The sequence below is a fragment of the Lemur catta genome, chromosome 1, assembly GCF_020740605.2.
Source record: "Lemur catta isolate mLemCat1 chromosome 1, mLemCat1.pri, whole genome shotgun sequence".
Classification (NCBI taxonomy): Eukaryota; Metazoa; Chordata; class Mammalia; order Primates; family Lemuridae; genus Lemur; species Lemur catta.
This window is the reverse complement of record NC_059128.1, coordinates 32,440,173-32,461,781: the sequence shown is the minus strand read 5'-3', so window position 1 is coordinate 32,461,781 and position 21,609 is coordinate 32,440,173. Positions and strand designations below refer to the sequence as shown.

General features: G+C 41.7%; 1 long non-coding RNA gene across 1 annotated transcript in view; it reads right to left on the bottom strand.

Annotated features, from left to right (window-relative positions):
- LOC123640313 overlaps window positions 1-21,609 on the bottom strand; it is a 90,322-nt gene that overhangs the window by 48,191 nt on the left and 20,522 nt on the right. Inside the window, exon 3 of the long non-coding RNA XR_006735942.1 lies at window positions 12,648-12,722. This is a non-coding gene — a long non-coding RNA (uncharacterized LOC123640313). The remainder of the gene's footprint in view (window positions 1-12,647; window positions 12,723-21,609) is intronic.

Sequence of the window (21,609 nt, the reverse complement as noted above, 5' to 3'; positions counted from 1 at the left end):
TTGATTACTTTTTCTTTTGAAAGTTTGTTTTATGGAGGTATACATGTTTTGACAAATGAATACAATCATGTAACCCACACTCCATCAAGATAGAGAAAATGACTATCACACAGGAAAGTTCCCTCAGAGAATCTCTGCTCCCTTCCTCCACGGAGCAGCTCCATGATTCTGATTTCTGAACATCATAGATCACTGTGCCTGTTTTAGTGGATATATTCTCTGAGTTCAGCCTCTTTTGCACAGCATAATGCTTTTGAGATTCATTCATGGTATTGATGGATTGGTTGTTTGTCCCTTTTAATCACAGAGTATATTATCATATAAATTTACAGTTGGCTCTTCGTATCTGTGGTTCTGCATCTATGGGTTCAACTCATTGCAATTGAAAGTATTTGAAAAAAATATTGCACCTGTACTGAACATGTGTAAACTTTTTTTGGTCATTATTTCCTAAACAATACAGTATTTATATAGCATTTACATTGTATGCAAATACTATGCCATTTTATATCAGAGACTTGAACATGCATGGATTTTGCTATCTCCAGGAGGTACTGGAACCAGTCCCTCACGGATACTGAGGGACAAATAGACCTCACTTCATTTATCCACTCTCCTATTGATGGACATTTAGGTTGTTACCAATTTGGAACTATTATGAATAAATTGCTATGAACATTTTTGTATGTCTTTTGTGGACATATGTTTTAATTTCTCTTGGGTAAATACCTAGAGAAGAATTTCTAGGTCATAGGATAGGTGTTTAATAAGAAATGGCCAAAGACTTTTCTAAAGTGATGGAACCATCCAAGTTCCCATTAATAATGTTTAAAAGGTCCCCTTGCTCCACATCTTTGCGATCCTTTCTTGTCAGCCTTTTAAATCTTAGCCTTTCTGGTGAGTGGGAAGTAGTATCTCATTGAAGTTTTAATTGATATTGTCTTGATAACTAAGGATGTTGAAACACTTTTTCATGTTTTTGTTGGATATTTTCCTTTGTGAAGTGTCTATTTGTGTTTTTTGTCCATTTTTTCAAAATTGGGTTGTCTTTTGATTGTTGAGTTACAAGAGTTCTTGATATATTTTGATAAAAGTCCCTTATCAAACGTATGTGTTGTGAATATTTTATTCTAATGTGTGCCTTGCTTTTTCCTTGTCATAATGGTATTTTATGAATAAAAACTTTATTAAAGTCTTTAATTTTGATAAAATTCAATATCTAAATGTTTTACGGTCATTGATTTCTATGCCTAAAAGGATTTGCTTATTCTGAGTCAAGATGATGTTATCCCACGTTCTTTTCTAGGAGCTTTATGATCTAAGTTTTTATGTTTAGGTTTATGATCTATTTAGAATCATTATGATGTTGTAGAGGAGAAAATGTAATTTTTTTTAACTCTCATAAGTTCTCAGTTGATACACTTTCCTGAAAACAAAAGTCATATTAACTAGAGAAAAACCAGCAGAAGTTTATCGATGCACACTGTACCCATCATATGTGGGAGGCCTCAGTTCATAAGTGTCTCTAAACCCCACAAATTCTACAGTGACAAGACAAAGGGGAGAGCAGTTCCAGTCTTTGGAAGGTGGGAAAATGAGGGCAAAGAGTAAAATCTGCTCCCAGATTCCTGTGGTGCCCGCTGGTGCCCTCTCTGGACTGAAAAGCAAGTGCTGTCTCTAGTATAAAGAAAGGTTTATGTCCTGCCATCAGGCAAATAGAGGTGGAGGCAGAGTGTTCTCCTATGTTTTCAGTGTCTATAACAACAATCCTCACTATTTGGGGGAGAAATATTTTGGTTTCTATTAATGTGAAGTAGACATCAAGATTCATTTTTCCACATGAAAATCCAGTTATCTTAATAGCATTTGTTAAAGACAATTTGCTTTTTTCCCCCATTCGAATAGCTTTGATATCTTTGTTAAAAATCAATTGCTTATATAAATGTGTATCTATTTCTGGACTCTTTATTGTGTTTCATTGATATATTTATTTACCCTATGGCAACACTGTACCTACTTAATTATTGTTACTTTAGATTCTGTCTTGAAATCAGGTTGTATAAAATTCTTCAGTGTTATTCCTTTGCAAGCTTATATGCTATTCTAGACTTTTACATTTCCACATGAATTTTAGAACGGGCTTATCAATTTTTGGAAAAAAATGCCTGGTAGAATTTTGATTGGGTTTGCATCAAATATGGAGATCAATTTGTAGAAAATTGATATTTCAACAATACTGAGTATTCCAAACCATGAACATTGTATATCTCTCTCTGTATTTGGGTTTTCTTTTTCTCTGCAATGTTTTGTCCAGTTTTATAGTTGCTTATGGCAGGAGGGTAAGGCCAGTACCCAGTGCCCATCATAACCAGAGCCAGAAACAAACGACTGATTCTTGTTCTTTAGGTGTAAACTCTTAGGCTTACTTCTCATAGTGGCTTCCTCAATTTCTATAGAAATGAAATCTGTCTGCAAAGAGAGTTTCATTCAGAGAAGCAAGGATTTCAGGGGCTTTAGGAAACTTTGCTCTACTCAGAAGAAGGGTTAGATTCTATTAGTTCAAGTTCGATGTTGCCACAGCAGTAGCCATGTATCCATGTATCTTGGCTACAGTAAAACCCACAGTGGTCATCTCCAAATGAGAACATTCCATCCAGCCTCTGGATAGGTATTTTGGACAAGTATTTTAGCTGGAGTCCTGGTGTTTCCCTCTTGATTTTGTAGATTCCCAATGTTTCCTTCTGAGTGTCACCTGCGAAAGTAGACTTTCTAAAATGTAAATTATAATATGTTACTCCTAGGGTTAAAATTCTCTTATTGTTTCTGTTTCAGTTATCTGTTGCTGGGTAGCAAACCAAGCCAAAACTTAGTGGCCTAAAACATCTATTCATTGTTTATCATAATTCTGTGGCTCAGCAATATAGTTTGGACTCAGCTGGGCACTTCTTCTGTTGGTCTTGCCTGAGCTCACACATGTGGCTGTGGTCTCATCTGGAACTCCGTGGGCTAATAAGTCTAAATGCCCCTTATTCACACATCTGGGACTTTGGTGCTTAGCCAGGTTATTGGCCAGGCCTTGTCCTCCATATGGTCACTTGCCACTTAGTAGTCCAGTCTGGGATTTCTTACATAACAGAAGTGTTCCAAGAAGGTGAAGGTGGAAGCTACAGGAACGCTTGAGGCTGAGCCTTTGGAATTAACACATCACTTCTGTCACATTCTGAGGTCAAAGCTAGTCCAGATTGCAAAGATGGGAAAATAGACTCCAACTCTTGAAGGGAGGAGCTGTAAAATATTGTGCCCTTCTTTTTCAATTTTTCACAGCTTTCCATTGCACTTAGAATAAAGCTTAAATTAGTAAGTTCAAAATTAATAAGTTCAAAAATTAAAAATACAGTTCAACGCCAGCCATGGTGGTTCATGCCTGTAATCCCAGTGACCCAAGAGGCTGAGGTGGGGGTATTACTTGAGGCCAGAAGTTCAAGACCAGCCTGGAGAACATAGTGAGACTTTGTCTCTTAAAAAAAAAAATAAGAAAAAATTAGCTGAGCATGATGTTGCACATCTGTAGTCCCAGCTACTCAGGAAGCTGAGGCAGGAGGATCGCTTGAGCTGAGTAGTTTGAGGCTACAGTAAGCCATGATCACACCACTGCACTCCAGCTGGGGCAATGGAGCAAGATACTGTCTCTACATAAAAAGTAAATAAATAAATGAGACTCTTTCTCAAATAAATAAATAGATAAAATAAAAATAAAGTTCAAAATGGCCCTGCATAATCTAGCACTGCCTTTCTCTCTGAATTGACCCGTCACCAATCCTCCTTGGCTCACTAAAAACAAACAGTTGCTCTCACTCTAGGACTTCCATATCTTCTGTTCCCTCTGCCTGGAATGTTCTTCTCTCAGATCTTTGCAAGGTTGAATTCCATTTTATCTTTTAGTTCAAATGTCGGCTCCAGAGATCTTCCCTGAGCACTTCTCTCAGTCACTCCTTACCACCTTACCCTGTTTTATTTTTATATGGCACCTAGCAACATCAGAAATTATTCATTCATTCATTGCCTGTCTTCTCATCGGTCATCCCCCATGCCCAGGATGATGCCAGACATCAAGGAAACCCCCAACAATCATTTGTTGAATCAATTAATGTTGCAGTCTGCATCTTTATAGCTTTTAAAATCCTTATCACCTTAGAAGACAGGACAAAAATAGGCTGAAAAATGAGCCTCTATCCACAAAATTGAGATTAAAAAAAAATCTGAGGGCTATTTTCTTGCAATTAGCATAAATTGCCTCCAAGTGACAGTAGTGCCTTTCTCTTTTGGGGCAATCTATTAGGCAAGTGTTTTTCCTAAGATTTAAATGGTGTTGTTTGCCCAAGTCCATGCTAACAGATTTATAATTAATTATTCATTATGTAATATACTTTTAAAATTGCTGACTTGAAACGATAAAGAGTAAAGCTGTTTATTCTTAGAGAATAAACACTTAGAGAAACACTCTGTTCTCCGTGTATATATTTGTTTTAAATCATTATTAAATTTAAATCCTCCCACATAGCCCTATTCTGATTAAAGTGTTCTTTCTAAAATGACATGAATTCCACCTTGGAGTCATTGTGCCTCGAGGCTGACGTGTGGAGCTGGACCTTCAGGCTCCATCTGTATTGCAAAGCTTTGCAGCTTCTCTCAGCTCTGAGCTCTCTCCTCACTTAGAGCCTGCCAATGACTTAGCTCCTCATGTGTCTCAACTCCCTTTTCTCAACACTAGCTCTTTACTTCTCCTCCTTATATCAAAATTAGGAAGACAGAGGGAGAGAGAGACCTATTCCTTTACCCTGAAAGCACAATTCTGCCCCAGATTCTTTCTAATACAAAGAAACTAATTTCTGCCTCTCCTTAAATAAGAGCCAGATAACTCCCTTCATTTGATTTTCTCACTGGGAGTTCTTTAAACTACTGATTATGTACAATAGGACTTATCTTAGTGAAGCCATAGCAATGGTTCCACAAGAGGCAGTTTATACAAACTGTTTTTGTGATAAGAGCTCCAGAGAAACTCTTTTTCTAAAGAAAGAGATAGAGCTCTTAGAAAAATGAAGCAACATTTGCACAAAGCTTCTGATTGGGCATTTAAGCTTTTCTGCACAGCTCCTCCGAAGAATGCCAGTTCCAAAGGGCACATCTCCTGCGTCAGCAGCAGGGATCCAGCTGGGAGTCAGGTGAGATCTTAAGATCTCCAGGACCACATGCTTTCCTTGGTTCACTCTCCTTCACCAGGTATGCAAGGAATGCAATAAATGCTTACTGAGTACTCTACAGGGATGATCCAAGCTCAGAGTATTCCATGGCACAGCTGCTTAATCCAACTTAAAGGATAACTTTTTTCTTCTTTCTACGGAGATAGCCCATTCATATTTTTCACATATTGCTAACAAAATCCAATCACTCTTAAGTTGAATGTCGTGTAGGTTATAAATCCAACCATTACTCATTGAGACGCTATTTGTATGTAATGGATATTCATTGAATGAATGAATGAAAATGACCAGGGTGTATAGTCTGTAAGTGTGTCAATTTACATCAGTGTCTTCTGGTCTTTTTGGTTGCACAGCCCATAGTTACAAAGTATTCTCCATCCACAGAATATATATTTGTTTGCGCTGGTAAAGAACTCCCTAAAATGTGTATGTATTTATATATGTTATTTAAATGTACTACTCTAGCAATATTTTATATACGTGAAAATATATGCAAAAATATAAATTAAGAAAGGATAAAATAAAAAAGAAATAATGCTTTTAAGTAATTGCTTTATTTATTAATGGTAAAATGTTATTCTCAATAGTATCTTTTACACATTAATATTCTTAGTGAGAACAATGCAATTGAAAATACTTTCTTTTCATCCTTTATCTTGGCTTGGGACTTTGTAGTATAATCATTGGATAGTTTAGTTCTAAGTTTGTTTTTTTTCCTACCTGGTTTTAATTTCTGTTAGAGGGAAAAAAAGGCATGCACCACTGGTCACACCTACTAAATCATGGTATTCATTGTTCAATCTTATTCACCAATTATGCAAAGGTTGTGAAAATTTAGCTAATACTTTCTAAATTTTCTAATATCAACCTGATTGTCTTTCAAACGAATCAGAAGTTGCTGTGTTTTTATATTTTTAGCAAATATGTTCAAAATTCACTGTGTGAATGATTTTTAAAAGTTAGAAAATTCTGCTTCTAAGCTTCTTAGGTATGAAGGTATGAAAGTTTTTGTAGGTGGTGCAGTGTCATTTTCAATAACAAAATCATAATGATGAGAATATCTATTTTCACAATGCTCTCTATAGCACATGTTTCTTTTGAAAAGCAATTTATTTTCTCATTCATTGTTAAATTGCCACTTTTACATAAAGGAGGTGTATTTATTTAGGTGAATTTATTTCCTGCTAGATAGAATTCTATTAACAGCTACTTTTTCATTATTTAAAAGGTCAGAAATTGGAAAATATTGTATTTTTGTAAAAGCAAAATTAGCACATCTTCATGTATGACAACTCTTAAGGACGTTGACACAACATAACCAGGAAACTTCTTGGTGGTAAAAATAATTTGCATGAGCCATACCAAATAATCTAAGGATTTTACTATATTGTAAATGATCTTATTTTAATAAAATGAGTACCAAGCCTAACATTTTGTATTTCTTTATGCCCACACTATTCAAAGTGTAGTTCATTGAGACTAACAGTGTCGGGATCACCTTGGAGCTTTTTAGACATGCAGAATCTCAGGCTAGGCCGGCCCTACGGAATTAGAATCTGCACTGTAACAAGGTCCCCAGGTGAGTTGTATGCACACTCAGGTGTGAGAGCTCTGTGAAATTTTGCCTTCCACTTCTTTGCTGCAATAGCTTGTCGAGAAAAAAATGAAGTAAATGAATTTCACATATGGGGCAACTGCAGCCTGACCTCAGAATCCTTTTTTTATCCAATCAAACCACCTGCTTCAGTGGAGGTAACATTCAGTTTTCAAGATGTCATTTTGTGTGGAAAATATATCTTCTTTAGTGTCTCTTTCCTTTAGTGACTCACAAAATCAGTTCTAGTCATTATTGGAACAGAACCTAGCAATACCATTGACTGAGACAACATCTGTACTCTTCACCCCCAGTCTTAGAAACCTCTCACTCCTGCTCCATACCCATTTTTTTTTTAACCTTCAACAATGTTTTCTGTGCATCTTTTAATATTATTTGCTGACAAAGTAATCCACTTTTGTCTGTGGCTATATTCTTTTCCACATCTGATTTCAGCCATTTTTACCACAGAAGGAAGAACGTAGAAGCCTTTTGCTTCTTCTAGGTAAGAAAGCTTTAATGATACTTCTTTATCGTTGTTTAGTGACATTTAAAAAAACGCTGGATTGGATACCACATGAAGCAATTGTAGAAGTTTGTGTCTGTGTTCTGAATGCCTGCTAGTCATGACTTCAGACACGGCATACACTTGGGACAACTTAATGACAGTCAATAATAGTGGATATAAATATGTAGTATAAATAATAATCTTCATTTTTTCCATTTTTTCCCCCTTGTCTGACTTCCCTGGAGTGATCAGATCACTACTGTGTCACCATGCAGTGTGGCTGACCGAGAGCTCGTTCTTGTGGGCTAATGGCCAGCCCAGCCACTTCCTCCTTATCTGTCTCTGCAAATCTTCCAAATGCTATTTCCTTGCAGAAAACTTTTAAAGCCATGTGTCCATTTTCTGGCAGTTAGTTTAGTTAAAATGAAACACTATATTCCATCCATGACCCTGACAGGGAATACACCACACTGCACTGCATTGAAAGAAGAGGGAGTGCCACGTGTCGACCCCTGATTTATGTAAGTGCAAGATCCATAGGTGACAACCACGGACGTCTCAGGGTACGCAGCTTTATAAACTCACAGTGGCCTATTTTAGTGCTTCAGAAGCAGGGGAGGTATTTATAGAATGGTTCTACCTGAAAATAGAAAGGAGAGAGAAGGGCAGGTGATAACTTTGGGAGATGTCTGAAGCAGATGGGCAGGGTGCCCCTATCCTATCACAGAACCAGTTTTCTGCGTCCTACCCTTTTCACTTTTGGTTTTTAGCCTTTGGAAACCTGACTTCATTGATACATGAGCTCAGTTCTTGCCCTTCTCAGTGTAATATGTATGTAACCCACAGCTTGTCCTCAACTTTGTAGACACTCCTGTCTCCCCACCTCACTCTTTAAACTCTTTCATAGTCCAAGACTCTCATAAACAAGCTTTCAAGAGAACATTTTTTTCTTTTGCCCAGGAGCAGATTCCACCAACCCCACTGAGCTAGTGGAGGGCTTTTCCCCTTTCTACAAAAGCGATAAAGCCGCCTTTGCTGTCGTTAAGTTTTATAAGGTGATGCTGACCCTATCATGAAGTGTTCTCATCTAGGCGGCTTTGCTCATTAACCACAGTCCAGTGCTAACCTTTCCAGACATAAATAATACAGTAGCACCTTGGTCGACACAGAAGAGGAGTGGATGGCTAGGCCTTTAATTTGTCTTTTTCCCTTGGATCCTTGCAAACTGCTTTTTCTTCTTGTGTTTGACAAAATGTCAAAACCATATTTCTCTTTGTCTGTGTTAGGAAATTCTTCATCCTGCCCTAACCTCATGCTCTGTGCCATTTAACTTTGCACTGTGGATGGGGTGACTTGAGGTTGGACTCAGCCATGTGACATGCTTCAGTCAGTGGGTGATTAGCAGTCTGACATGAGAAAAGGTTGCAAATGGGCTTGGGCATTGGAGCTTGTTCTATTGCATCTCAGCCATTGCCATGAGAAAGACAAGCCTGGGCAAGTCCACCAGTCCCCACATGAGGCTCACCCAGACCAGGTGACAGTCATGGAGTCCCAAGCAGTTGAGTCTATCCAAGATCAGTGTGGCCACTTAGCTGAACCCAGTTGATTCCAGAGGTGGGAGCATCAGCAGGTATTGGTGTACACACCTGGGTTGTTGTGGTTGGTTGTTACCTGGCACTAGGTCTATCCTCTTGTCCAGGTTCATCCCCTTTTTTTGCACCCCGGACCCAGGCAAGCCAGCCCCCTCCTCAGGTATGCCCCTCTCATCATCACCCCTTCTGCTTCCCATCTCATGAACCTCTGCCTCCTTATTGGCTAATTCTCATCAGCATTTGAATCACCTCAAGTCTGTCCTATCCTTCAGTTCCTAGATAATTGCCTTCTATCCTATCCTTCCCTTCTTCCACTTATTGCCTCATCTCCCCCTCTCCTTCACACATAGACTCTCAAAAGAGAAGAGTTGTTCCAACTCTCAAATTCCACTTTTCCACCTTGCATTTACTCGTCAACCCACTGCAGTTTTGCTTCCTTCCACATCATGCCACCGAAACTGCTCTTACCCAGGCCACTGATGGTCTGCTTGTTATTGAATGTGATGGATGCCTTCAGCACTTCTCTTTCTTTATTCTTTTTTTTTTTTGTATGACCTCTTTGCAGCATCTGACACCTTTGACATTCATTCATTCCCCAAGCCTCTCTTCCCATGGCCCATGGCCCTTCTGGCACCATGTTCTCCTAGGTTCTCTACTTCTCTGTAGATCCTCAGGCTGCTTCATGAGCTCCTCATCCTCATTACTTCCCTTTTATATTGGTTGGTTCCCTAGGATGTCTTCTCTTCTCCCCAGACCTGGGGTCATCTCACCAATATCTCATTGTCTCCATTACCAACAACAGGATGGTGGCTCCCAAATCTCTAAGTCCTGCCAGTTCCCTATCCTGAACTCCAGAGACATATATCTAAGAGTCTATTGGATATCACATAGGCAATCATGAGATGTCTGCAAATTAATTCACTATTGTCCTCTTGAAACTCCCTCTTTCCCCTTTGTTCACTGTCTCAATGAATGGTTCCATCTTCCACCCAGTGGAATAAGCCAGAATCCCCTTAGCTTCTTTCTTTCTTCCTCCACATTCAACCCATTTCCTGTTGAGTCTACCTTCCTAACGTATCTTTGGTCTGTTCACTTCTCTCTATCCCACGTCAGCTACCTTAGTTCAGGCCACTCCTATTTTTTGACTTGCTTATTTCTTTACCAGGCTCCCAACTTGCCTCTTGTCTCCAGCTTTCCTGGCTCCAATGCATTTCCCATACTCCAGCCAACACCATCTTTCTAAAACGGAAATTTGATCACACTGTTCCCCTGCTTAGAACTGTTTAATGGTCTTCCATTGCCAGGGATCATAGCAAGTTCTTGGTGATATGCATCCCTGCTTACTTCTCTAGCTTTACCTCTTGACATTCACTTCCTTGAACTAGTGGAAGCCATAAAGAGCTAGCTGGCAGTCACTGTTTTTTCTCTCCTTGCAGCTTTTGCACCTCTAGCTCCATCTGCCTGGGACAACCCACACTGTAGCCTTGCTTCAGCAGGTCAGGTGGGAAGCATTCCTGTGTCCCCACATGCACTAGCACAGCACCCCCGCCTCCCTCTCCAATGATCCCTGCTTTTGCACTCCGTGGCCTCTTTCCTAGTCTGTCATCTATGTGTGAAGTCCCCGAGGCAAGGATTGTGTCTTATTCATCACCGTGTTCACAGAAGCCGCCATTTTTGGGAACATGGTAGGTTCTCAATAAATATCAGTTAACTGAGCAACTGAGAAAAGGAAATAAATTAATTCATATGCACACGGACCATAGTCCTCTTACCTGAATGCTTCTCTACCTTGTATACAGTAGAGCTAAAACCTTTTAGTTGCTCAAAGATTTCCTCCTCTTGCCTATCATCTACAAATGGATTTTGTCTTTATTTTATTGGCACTATGTTTAGGTCCTATAAAAATGTCTTCCAATTCCTTTTACTAGCTATCTTAGAGCAATAAGCTTCTCAAGTTTCCTCTGTCTCTAATGACTGCCATATGGAGACATGATCCACTAATGCTTGCTTCAATAAGCTGAAGTTATTGTTAAAACAAACTGAACTTCCTCCAGCTCACCGCCCATTTTAAAGGCCCACTAAAATTGATTCTGTGAAATAGGCTTTTAAAAAATATTCTCCTTAAGTAGAAACTATAAACAGGGAGGACTGTTAGCTCAGAAAATGCAGGCCTATTTGGAGATCCAGTTTGTTTCTCTTGACTGAGCAGGAGGTAATAATGCCCATTGGCACAGTGCTGTCTGAACCTGTTTTTGTCCACATTAATGGATTCAGGGTTCTCAAATATTCTGAGAAAAAATGAGCCCAGCTTCAGCTATGAATGTCTTTGGGAGTGACTCACCCCATGACATAGGCACAATTCATGTGTCTGTGTGATGGAAGGAACAGTACACATGAGCACTGTAGCATGAAATGTCTTGTTCATTTGTGCCATGTTTCCTCCACACTAATAAACCAGAGTATCACAATTCTACATCTAAAAACTTATTTATGACTGTATAAAATCTGCTGTTGCAACCATAAGGATTATACCTATTTACACATATCCACACCCACACATGTACAGGCACACACATATATTTATATAATATTTATCATGTGAGCCTCCTGTTTACTATAATATCTTTTGAGGCCATAAACAGTAAATAGCCCTGCATGAGCATTTTTCTATATCCCCATTTGGGCTCATATTAGGAACTAAAGGTCCTAGAACCATAATCAAAATGAACTTCAAGGCTGGACCTCAGTTTCAAAATGGAGAAGGACACTCTGACTCCCTAATTTCTGTTTGTAGACTCTGAACTGTGCTCATTCTGCCAGGTGGCTTCCTTGAACCCCAATCACTGTGTCCACCGCCAGGATGAAATGCATTCTCTGAGGCCTAAAAACATAACCCACACAGGGAACACAGACAGACAGGCTGAGGAAAATGGCATCAGAGAAAGCTGAAAGGGGAGTGGGGCTCACAGCGAACGCAGCCCCAGGCAAGGTGCTTGGAGGACACCTAGGTGAGCTCCAGCTGGTGATTTGGGCCCATGAGCTGTCAATTGCTTTTTCAGCTTTTGATGTTTTTTTTTTTGTGCTGGTTCTATATTTTTTCTTTAAACAGAGAAACTAAACTATTGTGGTATCAGTAGGGTGAATCAAAAACTGTGGAAAAGCTTGTTATGCAGCAGAGAGGAATGTTGAAATGAGAAGCTGTGGGTTACATCAGAGAAGCTGAAACGAGTCTTAGAGAATGGGTCCGTTAGAGAGTTAATTAACCACCTACTTACCTCCACCCTGGGGTGCAGGATCTGTTTTCATAACCCTGTGAGACCTTTTGTTTTCGGTCTGAAGAAGTAAGAGTTCAATGTGTACAAAGTTCTGGTGGGTTTTTTTTAGCCATAAAAATCATAAGAACATAGACAACAGGCTTCTAATGACTTTAAAAGGCAGTAGGGGTTGGTCTCCAAACTCTCATGATTACAAACCCCTATCAGTTAAAAATTATATATTTATTTATTAACACCTTGTAAGCACGTCCTAATATGCTAAAATAATGTGTACATGACAAAGCATATATATATGTGTGTGTGTGTGTGTGTATATATATATATATATATATATATAAAATAGAAGATAAGCAGTGTGTGAGAGAAAACATAAAAATAGAGGTTCTAACACTGCTTTCTTCACAGGGGCTAGATTACCTTGCAGGCCTCCTGTGGCTTTGAGGGTGGGTCCCAGCCAAGGGGAAAGTCTGCTGCAACTCCTCCTCTGTAGGCCTGCGAGACCAAAGGGAAGATGCAGAGAGTGAGAAGCTAGTAAATATTTCTGAGAGGGGATTTATGACTATGGAGACGTGGGCTTCCATTTCTGGAAATACAGTGGACTAGAAATCCTGAAAGCCCTCCCACTCCAAAATAAATAAGCAAACAACTTAAAATGCTGAATAAAATCTTTTAAAAATTCAGAACATTTGAGATAGTGGAGAAAAGTTCAGAATGTGAAAATAAAGGGACTGTAGAAGCCACAGCTTCCTACAGGGGTTTCTCAGCCCCCATCTAGAGCCTTGGGTTTGCAGGGCCATGTTGGGGCAGGTGTCTAGACAATGGACCCTCACCAGGCAGGGAGTGGAAATGACAGGGATCCCTTACATGCTACACCCTCTGGGAAAGGACAGACTAGGAAAACATTCTGCTTCACAAAAGGCATGAATGTATCTACCTTTGCTTTGGCTTTTGGAAGATAAGAAATTTCTCCCAAATATTTGTAACCAAAGGATTATACCCATGCAGGTTTGGGACTTGAATTCACACTACCTATATATACCAATCCCTCCCCCCACAACCTGATATTAATGAGAAATCAATTCAAAGCAGCCTAGTGTTACAAGCACCACTGGCATATGGCAGAAACAAATGCAAATCCTCTCTGGAGAAACATACTTCAACCCCAGTCCCCAAGATTCCCACAGAATAAAGGCCTGAGAAACAAGAGGGCATGAAGGACAGAGAAGTCAAACACAGATCTAAGTGGAGTTCCAGAGAGATGATGTAGAAAATGGGAAGAAGCAATACCCAAAGAATAAAGGCTGAGAGTTTTTTCGATTTGGACTTGTAACAAATCCAAAGTAGGATGATAAAAAGAATCTGCACTTTGCTACTTTGCAGTGAAACTTCTTTAATACCAAAGGCAAAGAGAAGATCCTAAAAACGTCCAGAGGAGAAACTGGGATCACAGCAGTGGTAATTGACAGCCATTAGCCTCCTCAACACCAGCAGGTAGAGGGATGATATCTCCAAAAGACTGAGAGAAAATAATTGCCAATCAAGAATAGTATACCCTATGAAAACATCTTTTGGGAATCCAGGAAAAGAAAAAACTGTTTTCAGAGAAATGTCAAGAGTTTGTCACCAACAGAACCTCCCTAAATAATCTCTTATCTTGAGAGATTCCTCCTCCTCCTCAGGGAACAGTTCTCGATCACAATGTTGGTCATGAGAGGTCTCAGGAGCAGCTCCTGGTGAGAAGATAGCCCTCTCCCTTCTCCTGCCCTCGCGCTTCCTTTCTACTGCTAGTTCTCGTGTTCTAGAGCTACCTGCATTGGGGAGCTCTATTTCTTCTCTCCTTTCTCTTATCGCATTGCTGAAAAGGTACCAAGGAGCTGCTGACAGTTGTTCTTCAAATGGGCTGCCTGCACCAGGAGTTAGAAATTAGCCCCCATCCAGACATAAGTGAATCTCAGATATGAGCCCCCTTCTTGGGCTCCCAAGGAGGCAAGACCTGCTCTGTTGACACAAGAAAGAGAAGACTAATTTCCTTTGTCTTCCAACCAGTCTGATACTCATCCACACTTACAATAGTTCAGTTTACTCATTACCATTTGGCATTTGGGAGCCACTGTCAGGTAAAGTGAAAGAAAAGCAATGGAGACCGCCAGGAGGCATAATTAAAATGGAGCGCTAATGACTCTGCCCATCAAAAAGCCCCTCTCTGCAGCTCTGAGTGCAGTTCATTAAGCAGAGCTGCCAGCTGGAAAGGAGCAGCGGAGCCGTGCCAGGGGGCCTGTCTTCCAGGCAGTGAGTGCAGACGCCCTGCCTGCCCTCCTCACGGCCCAGCTGCCTGGGAAGCCCCTGGGCCTGGCATGCCCGGTTTGTTGAGCATTTTGTGAAGCCATAGCTCTGGGCCGGCCCTCGGCACCCCATCCTGGGCGGGAGTGGTGGTTGTGAAGTGAATCCACTCTGGGACGGAACCCTGCAGCACATTGGAGGCTGTGGAGGTTGCACCGGCCTTTCTCAGGGGTCTTCACGAAGGCGAACAGTTGTCTCAGGATGGAGGAAGGGTGCCGACAGAGGGTCCGGCGTAAGCAAGTCAGGCAGGCAAACCCGAGCTGTCTGAGTAATTTTATGATCTTCAAATAATACAGCTGTTCCATTGTCCTTCACAGAGAGTGAAATCTCAGGCATGATGCCTGCCTCATTTACAACTTAGAACAAACTTGGCGAGGCTGAGGTTACTGGCATCCTTGCTTTACAGATGGCAGACGCTGATGGGGGAAGTCACGGACCAAGATCCTGTGGCTGGTCAGCTCAGAGCCTTAGTCCTGCCTATGCAAAGACAGCTTCATCCCACAGAGTCGGTGCTCCTGGCTTGAGATGTTATATTAATATAAGAATACATAAAATAGCATCAGTTAATATTTACTGAGCTTGTCCTGTGGGCCAGGAATGGCTGTAAGGGTTTTATATATGTTACCTCATTTAATCCTCACCACAACCTTAGGGAGTAGGTACTTATTTTGAAAACTAAGGCCTTGAGAGGTTAAGTTTCTTGCCCAAGGTCCAAGAGCTGGTAGAGTGGCTGGCATCAAAGCCCCTAGTGCCTTTGCTCTTAATCCCTTTTGCAAGTGGAATACGCGTTCACCTTTCCTTTCTTTCTCCTCCATCTTCTTCCTCCCTCTCTCCTTCTGTCTCTAAATAAGGGCCTGGTGAGTTCTGAAATGCTAAATACAAAGAAAAGGTAAACTGTGTTTCCTTTAATCCCTAGTGCTGCCATACAGCAGGTTCTCGGTCTAGATCGGGTCTTCGACTTGTTTTTCTGTGGAGGGAAGGGTCAGCATTAAGGCATCCGCATCTTAAACCGGTCGCTCTCGAAGCTGACGGCATGAAGTATCTCAGGCACTTTATGACTGTGGATAAAGAGAAACCTGAAAGGCTGGGACTTAAATCAGGGTGTGGCAGTGTCAGCCAGGGCTGGAACTAATGAGCCACAGCTCCGTCTCTGTGACCCAACCTAGGGCACAGTGTTCCAGGGCTGGCACCTCCAAAAACACCGAGGTGCAGAGCCCCTGCTGGCCTCCCAATGGGCTGGATCAAGTTCGGTTCTGGAAGGGCCTGCCCCGTGCTCTCCTCACCACACCTCCCAGCAAAGCAGGTGTGCAAGTCAGCCAGCCAGATGAGGTGACTGTCCCCACAGTGTCACACCTGAGGTTTATTAAACTACAGAGCACCAGCACTTTGCGACTAGCCAGACCTCAACAGCCTGCCTTTGTCATCCATGTCACCAACTGTGTTTCACTGCCACAGCTTTATCAGGAAGTGGTGGCACCTTGCAATTGCTCCTTTATTTGGGCCCATTGACTAGACCATATGTCCGAGGGGTCTCAGCCAACAGATCTATCATATATTAATTACCTCTACTTTGCATTGCTGCAAACACTGACAGGACAGTCATGGGCTAAAAAGGGACAAAGATATAGAAGAAGGGACAAGTCCAGGTTTTGTGGGGACTAAAGTTTATACTATTTTGAGGAACTTAAGAAAAAAACTAACAATTTTGCATGTGGACTCTCTAGGCCCCTGCTAGGGCCTTGGAAGGAACCTATGTGAATGGGGTGGGGGACGCTAAAGACCAAACTTCATTAGCTTCATGGTAAGAGTGTCTCCTGTATCAAGTGATAGATGTCTGGAAACAAGAGTGTCACCACTGTGGTAGCTATTTGAGTAGACAGCCCCTCTGCCATGGCTTGTTTGGAAGACTATCTGTGGAAATTGGTGGTCTTTTCTGGCATTTAGCAAAGGAGAAGAATGCAGGAGAAAGGAATAGATGCTCCTGCCAAGTCAGCTTTGCTGTAGAGAAAAGTCCAGGCAGTGGTAGATTGTTTTGGCCAACAGAGCACAGGGCAAAGCAGAGGAAAGAGTGAGGAACAGACATGTTCAGAGCGGCACCTGAGTCTTGCCCACTCTGAAACTCATCAAGAAAGGAATCAAGGCTGCCATTTTGGGGCACTGGGGAGGGAGGTAGTGAAGAAATGAAGTAACATAGCTTTCATTCACCCGCTCACCAGACTCGCTACTGTCAATAGGTGGGCTCATCCCTACGGCGGCCATTCTCCATTTGTTCCCCACCCCTGCCTTGCTTTCCTCCATTCTCGGTCCTTCTATTCCCTGCTGTCCCCCCAGAGGCTGCTCCTCTTGACCACTCACCCAGGCTTCCTTGCCCTCTGACCTACAGTTGGTTTGGGCCAATGGGAAGCAAGCAGGAGATGAGAAGGCAGGAGGGGAGAGAGAGACCAGGTACTCTGTGCCAGTTCCCTCCCTGCCTCTGGCAGGGGCTAAGCAGCACTGCCCCTGTAACCCCAGCTCTCAATGGGCTCTAGTAACCGCCTTGGTGTTAGGAGTCTCTGGGCACCTCGACATGCAAAGGACTGTCAGCCCATCCCATAAGACGTCTATGAAAGAAAGGATGAAGAAAGTACGAAAAGAAAGGAACACGCAGAGAGAAACAGGGAAACAGAGAGCAAGACAGAGAAGGGAAGAAACATGGTTGACATGATGAAACCAGAGCTCTTTTCCTTTGCTAAATCAGGCTGCCCGTGCTAGTCCGATTTCTGAAAGATCTTTGAAACAGAACCTGATGTGAAAGGTCGATGATTTTAAAAAGCAGCAGGGATTTTGTGTGGAAACAAACGGGAAGAAGATGACCACATGGCCTTGAAAGGAGACCTGTGGTTTTCAGCTTTCAAGTTATGCTGAGAGTGGTCTTCAGGCAGGAGAATCTCTCTCGAGCCTTCAGACACTAATGCAGGGTGGTGATAAGGCAGAGGTTCACCTCCCGTTGGCTGCTGGTGAGTCAGAACAATCTGCATCGGAACAGAGTGCCAGGGAGCTGCGTTCTTGACCACGCTAACCCCAATATTCCTGGACCTTGAACAAATTCCTGAACCCCCAGTGACTCCACTGCCTTTCCTGCAAGATGGAACTGACGATGTCTGTACTACCTGTCTCTCCAGGGAGACTACGGGAATGAGAGATTTGATGAGAGATTTAACATTGAACAAAGTACTATACCAGGTCTATGTTTTCATGAATGTGGTGCTTTATCCAAGAACAGAGATTGTTTTAAATGTTACAATTTGTAGGTTTTCCAACATGTTGGAGATTACAGCAATGTGCGTCCCAGCAAGAAACAATTCAATGAGGAGACGCTAATAAGAACCTTCTTACAAAGGTGTGGCAGGATGAAGAGGACCATTGCGACATGTTGAGGCATGAGAAACTGCTGTTACCACCCCATGCCTGTCACCAGGGCCCAGTGAGAGCTTTAATCATGGAGTATCACTCAGAATCACTCAGGGTCACTCCGAATAATGAACCTGGCCCTACATCAGCAAAACCCAAGAGTATAGGAAGTGGAAAATGCTACCACAAATCACTTTTTGTTGTTTTTCCTTAAATCCTCTTGTAGTAGTAGGTGAGGGTAGCTATCATAAATAACCTATCAGATAACTGTTTTACTGACAAAACAAAATTTAGTAATTTTTATTCCAGAATAATTTTTCCAGGCTTCTTTAAATAACAAACATTCTGGCTTATTAAAGGATATAGAGTCATTCAAAGAATTTTCTTTCTTTTTTTGAAATTTAAACATGTCAATGATTCAATAAATATATCTGAAGAGAAGCCCTGGCCCACAGCGCTTCCCTTTGGTGATGAGACCCTTTGACCACTTCCCAGTGTCTCTTCCCCACCGCGGCTCCTATTCAGCTTTTAAGAAAGGAGGCCGATTGGTCCAATTGGAATTGCAGGGTTGCTGACTGAGCTGAGCTTTTGTTTGTCCACTTCATTATCTTCTCCTCACTCTCACCACACTGGTTCTTGCTACTGCCTAGAGAAAGACTCAAGAACCATACTGATCCAGGAACTTTTATGCAGGATAAAGTCCTTGTCACTGGCCATGGGGCTCTCTGAGGCCTGTTTGTGCATAGAGCTACTGGCCTCCATAATGAGGAGGTGGTTCCCAAGAACTGCGCCTAAAGAATCACTGGCTATTGATCAACTTCCTGCACTGGGGAAGAGCCAGAAGAGATCTAGATCTTATGAAGAAAAGAAGTAAAATAAGTAGATACTCTTCACTCTAGGTCATTTCTTTCCTGCTTAAGGATTCTGTATATCATCAAAAAACAAGCAGAGTAAAACAAGGTGAGGCAGAGAAGCCAACCATAAAAGGGCCACTCACCCCAGAGTACTTCTGATCTGTCAGTATCTCTTCCACAACTCCATGACTTGTGAGGACACCTGACCAAACTCTTTCTTCAGGCTAAAATTCTACACCTGCTAGGAAGCTGGAGGATGAAAACAAAAGGGAAAATAATTGGACCAGAACTCTATTTGAGTTACAGAATTTTAGAGAAGGGCTCTCTTAGCCTAAATCACTATAAAGAACACAAACTTTATTGTGTAGCATCTTTTCTTTCACTCTATATCCAAAAATGCCTTTCAGAGCAAATTTATTCATGATTTGGACAACTGAAGAGTTTCAGGTAGAGGGGAAACTGAAAGTCTTTAGTTGAGATTTGAAAAGAGCTAGAAATTCCATGAGGTATAGACATAGTCCTGTTGAAGGGTGTCTAGATGAATCCTGCTGCCTCAGCCTCAGGACGCCTCACACTGAAACCCACCTTGACTACCCAGCCAGTTTCTCATCCTCTGTTATGGCTAAAGGATCTTTCCCTCTGGCTCATGCTACTCTTGTCTGAACTGCCCTCTGGTCTCCCAGCGTAGGGCATTCAGACTCCATAAAACTCTATCATCCCAACTCCTACTCCTCAGGGAATAAAAGCCAAGTCATCTGCTATGAATAAGAGGATGGAAAGTAGGAATAGGGGTAGGGTAGAGGGCTTGAGGAGAGTGGTAAAGGTTTCAAATAGTCATATGGAACCAGATCCAGAAAATTTAGCTGCCAAGGGGTTGGCATCTGTAATTTTTTAAGGATGGTCCCATGATGGGTTTTCACAGGTGCCACTAAGCACTAGGACCTGAGGAAGTGGGTGGTTGGATTCATCCTGAGTTGGCATTATAAGTGTGCTGATAACCAGTGGAAGGATGGCTCAGGAGAAAGAGAAGGGCATTCAAAAGGGTGTTAGTGAAGTGACTACTTATTAAGAACATAATGGCAGAAAAGAACGGAAAGCCAGAAAGTGCTGTGAGGCCCTGCAGAGTAAGGGAGCTGGAGATCTTGAAGGATGGTGGGACCAGAACTCTGGGAGGGGCCAGGAATGGAGATTCCAAATCTAAGGCAGTGCCAAGGGAGAGGGAGGAGGTGGCAGTTGGTGGATAAGGCAGAGGGGAGGAGAGGGGTGAGGGGTATGGATGGACTGGGGTGTTGGATGACCTGTCCTCATGGACTTTGGGGCCCATTAGTTCAATGGGAGGAAACAGATTCTTCCAGGGAACATGGAGCTGGAGAGCAACAGCGCTGTGATTGGAGCCCAGGCCTCTGGGCTGCCATCTTCTGTGTCTTCTCCATTAATAAACACTGCCCACCTTTCTGCCAACCACCATGCTGGACACAGCTCTTAAAGAAGAAAGCCTCACCTGAGAGTTTTTATTCTAGATGTCAGGATGGCAGCTCCATCTCTGCTCAAGAAAACCCTGGATGTGTCCCTCTCTGAGGTTGAAAATCCTGACCCCCTTTAATTAACCTCTTCATTCTGGGGTAAGTCCCTAGAAGTATCTAAAGGTTAGTATGAAAAAAAATGATGACATGGACGAAAATAAAAATAAGGGTGAGGTCGTTGGTTCTCTCCTCCTGGTTTAGACCTTGGCTCCTCCATAATTATCTTGGAGCTGGAGATGCCAGTAGTGCCCGGCCTCGGGTCATCCAGCTCTTCTCTCTGTGGCCTCCTAGTCCTCTCTGCTTAGGGAGGGTGCTAGAAGGAAACTCACTACTACTCAATGAACCCAAACTAATTTTCTTATATAATTTTTCTCTTATTGCCTGATCCTCAATGTTACCCTGTGAAAATGTGTTTTTTGTATCCTTGCCATGCCATCCCCAAGAAACATGGTATCAGAAACAGCATTCGATTTAGTTCCAGGTTAGAACTTCTGGCATCCCATCATGGTTCTAGGTTTTGGTGCATATTCAAAATTCATATCATCATCAAAAATAAAATGGAAAGAATTGGAACAATGTTTCTCTTAAGAATGAAAATTTCCTAAATTAGCTACCAAGAAATACCTACAAGCTAGAAGGAAGGGAAACAGTGATCCTTAGTAAGTCACGTTGCCTCCCTGGCCATCAGTATTCTTATTGGTTGAAATATCTGAGGTTTCTTCCAGCTCTAAACATTAATGTGAATATACTTAAATAGCTAAACAGCTTTTATGGATCCCCCAAAATTTGTTCACAAAGAAAAAGTCTGGTTCGGTTTGACTTTTTTCCTTAGAGACACTGATAGAAATCACCAGCCCTGTTCCTAGACATCTTGTCATCTTTTTTTTCATTGCATCTCACATCTCAGCAGAGAGCTTATCTTCACTCTATTTCCAAAATCTTTCATATTATCCTTATGGTGTCTTTTAACTCTATTCACTGTATTGAAGTTTAGAATGCAGTTTTCTTGAAAGATAATACCCAAAGCCAAATTCTTATAAAAGACTGTCACTTTGGTTTGAAAAGTAGGAATGAGTTGGCGGTAAAGATAAGACCCTCCCTCCACGTTAGGACCAAAGAGATCTGAAATCTTTAAGAAGCCCAATTATGAACTGCATACTTCGCTGACAATGCTGAAATAGATACATTATACTTTACAGTAAAGAAAAATCACCTCTGGCAAAAAGCAGGGACAAAAAAATTCCATTTAATCATCATTTATACAAGAACTTG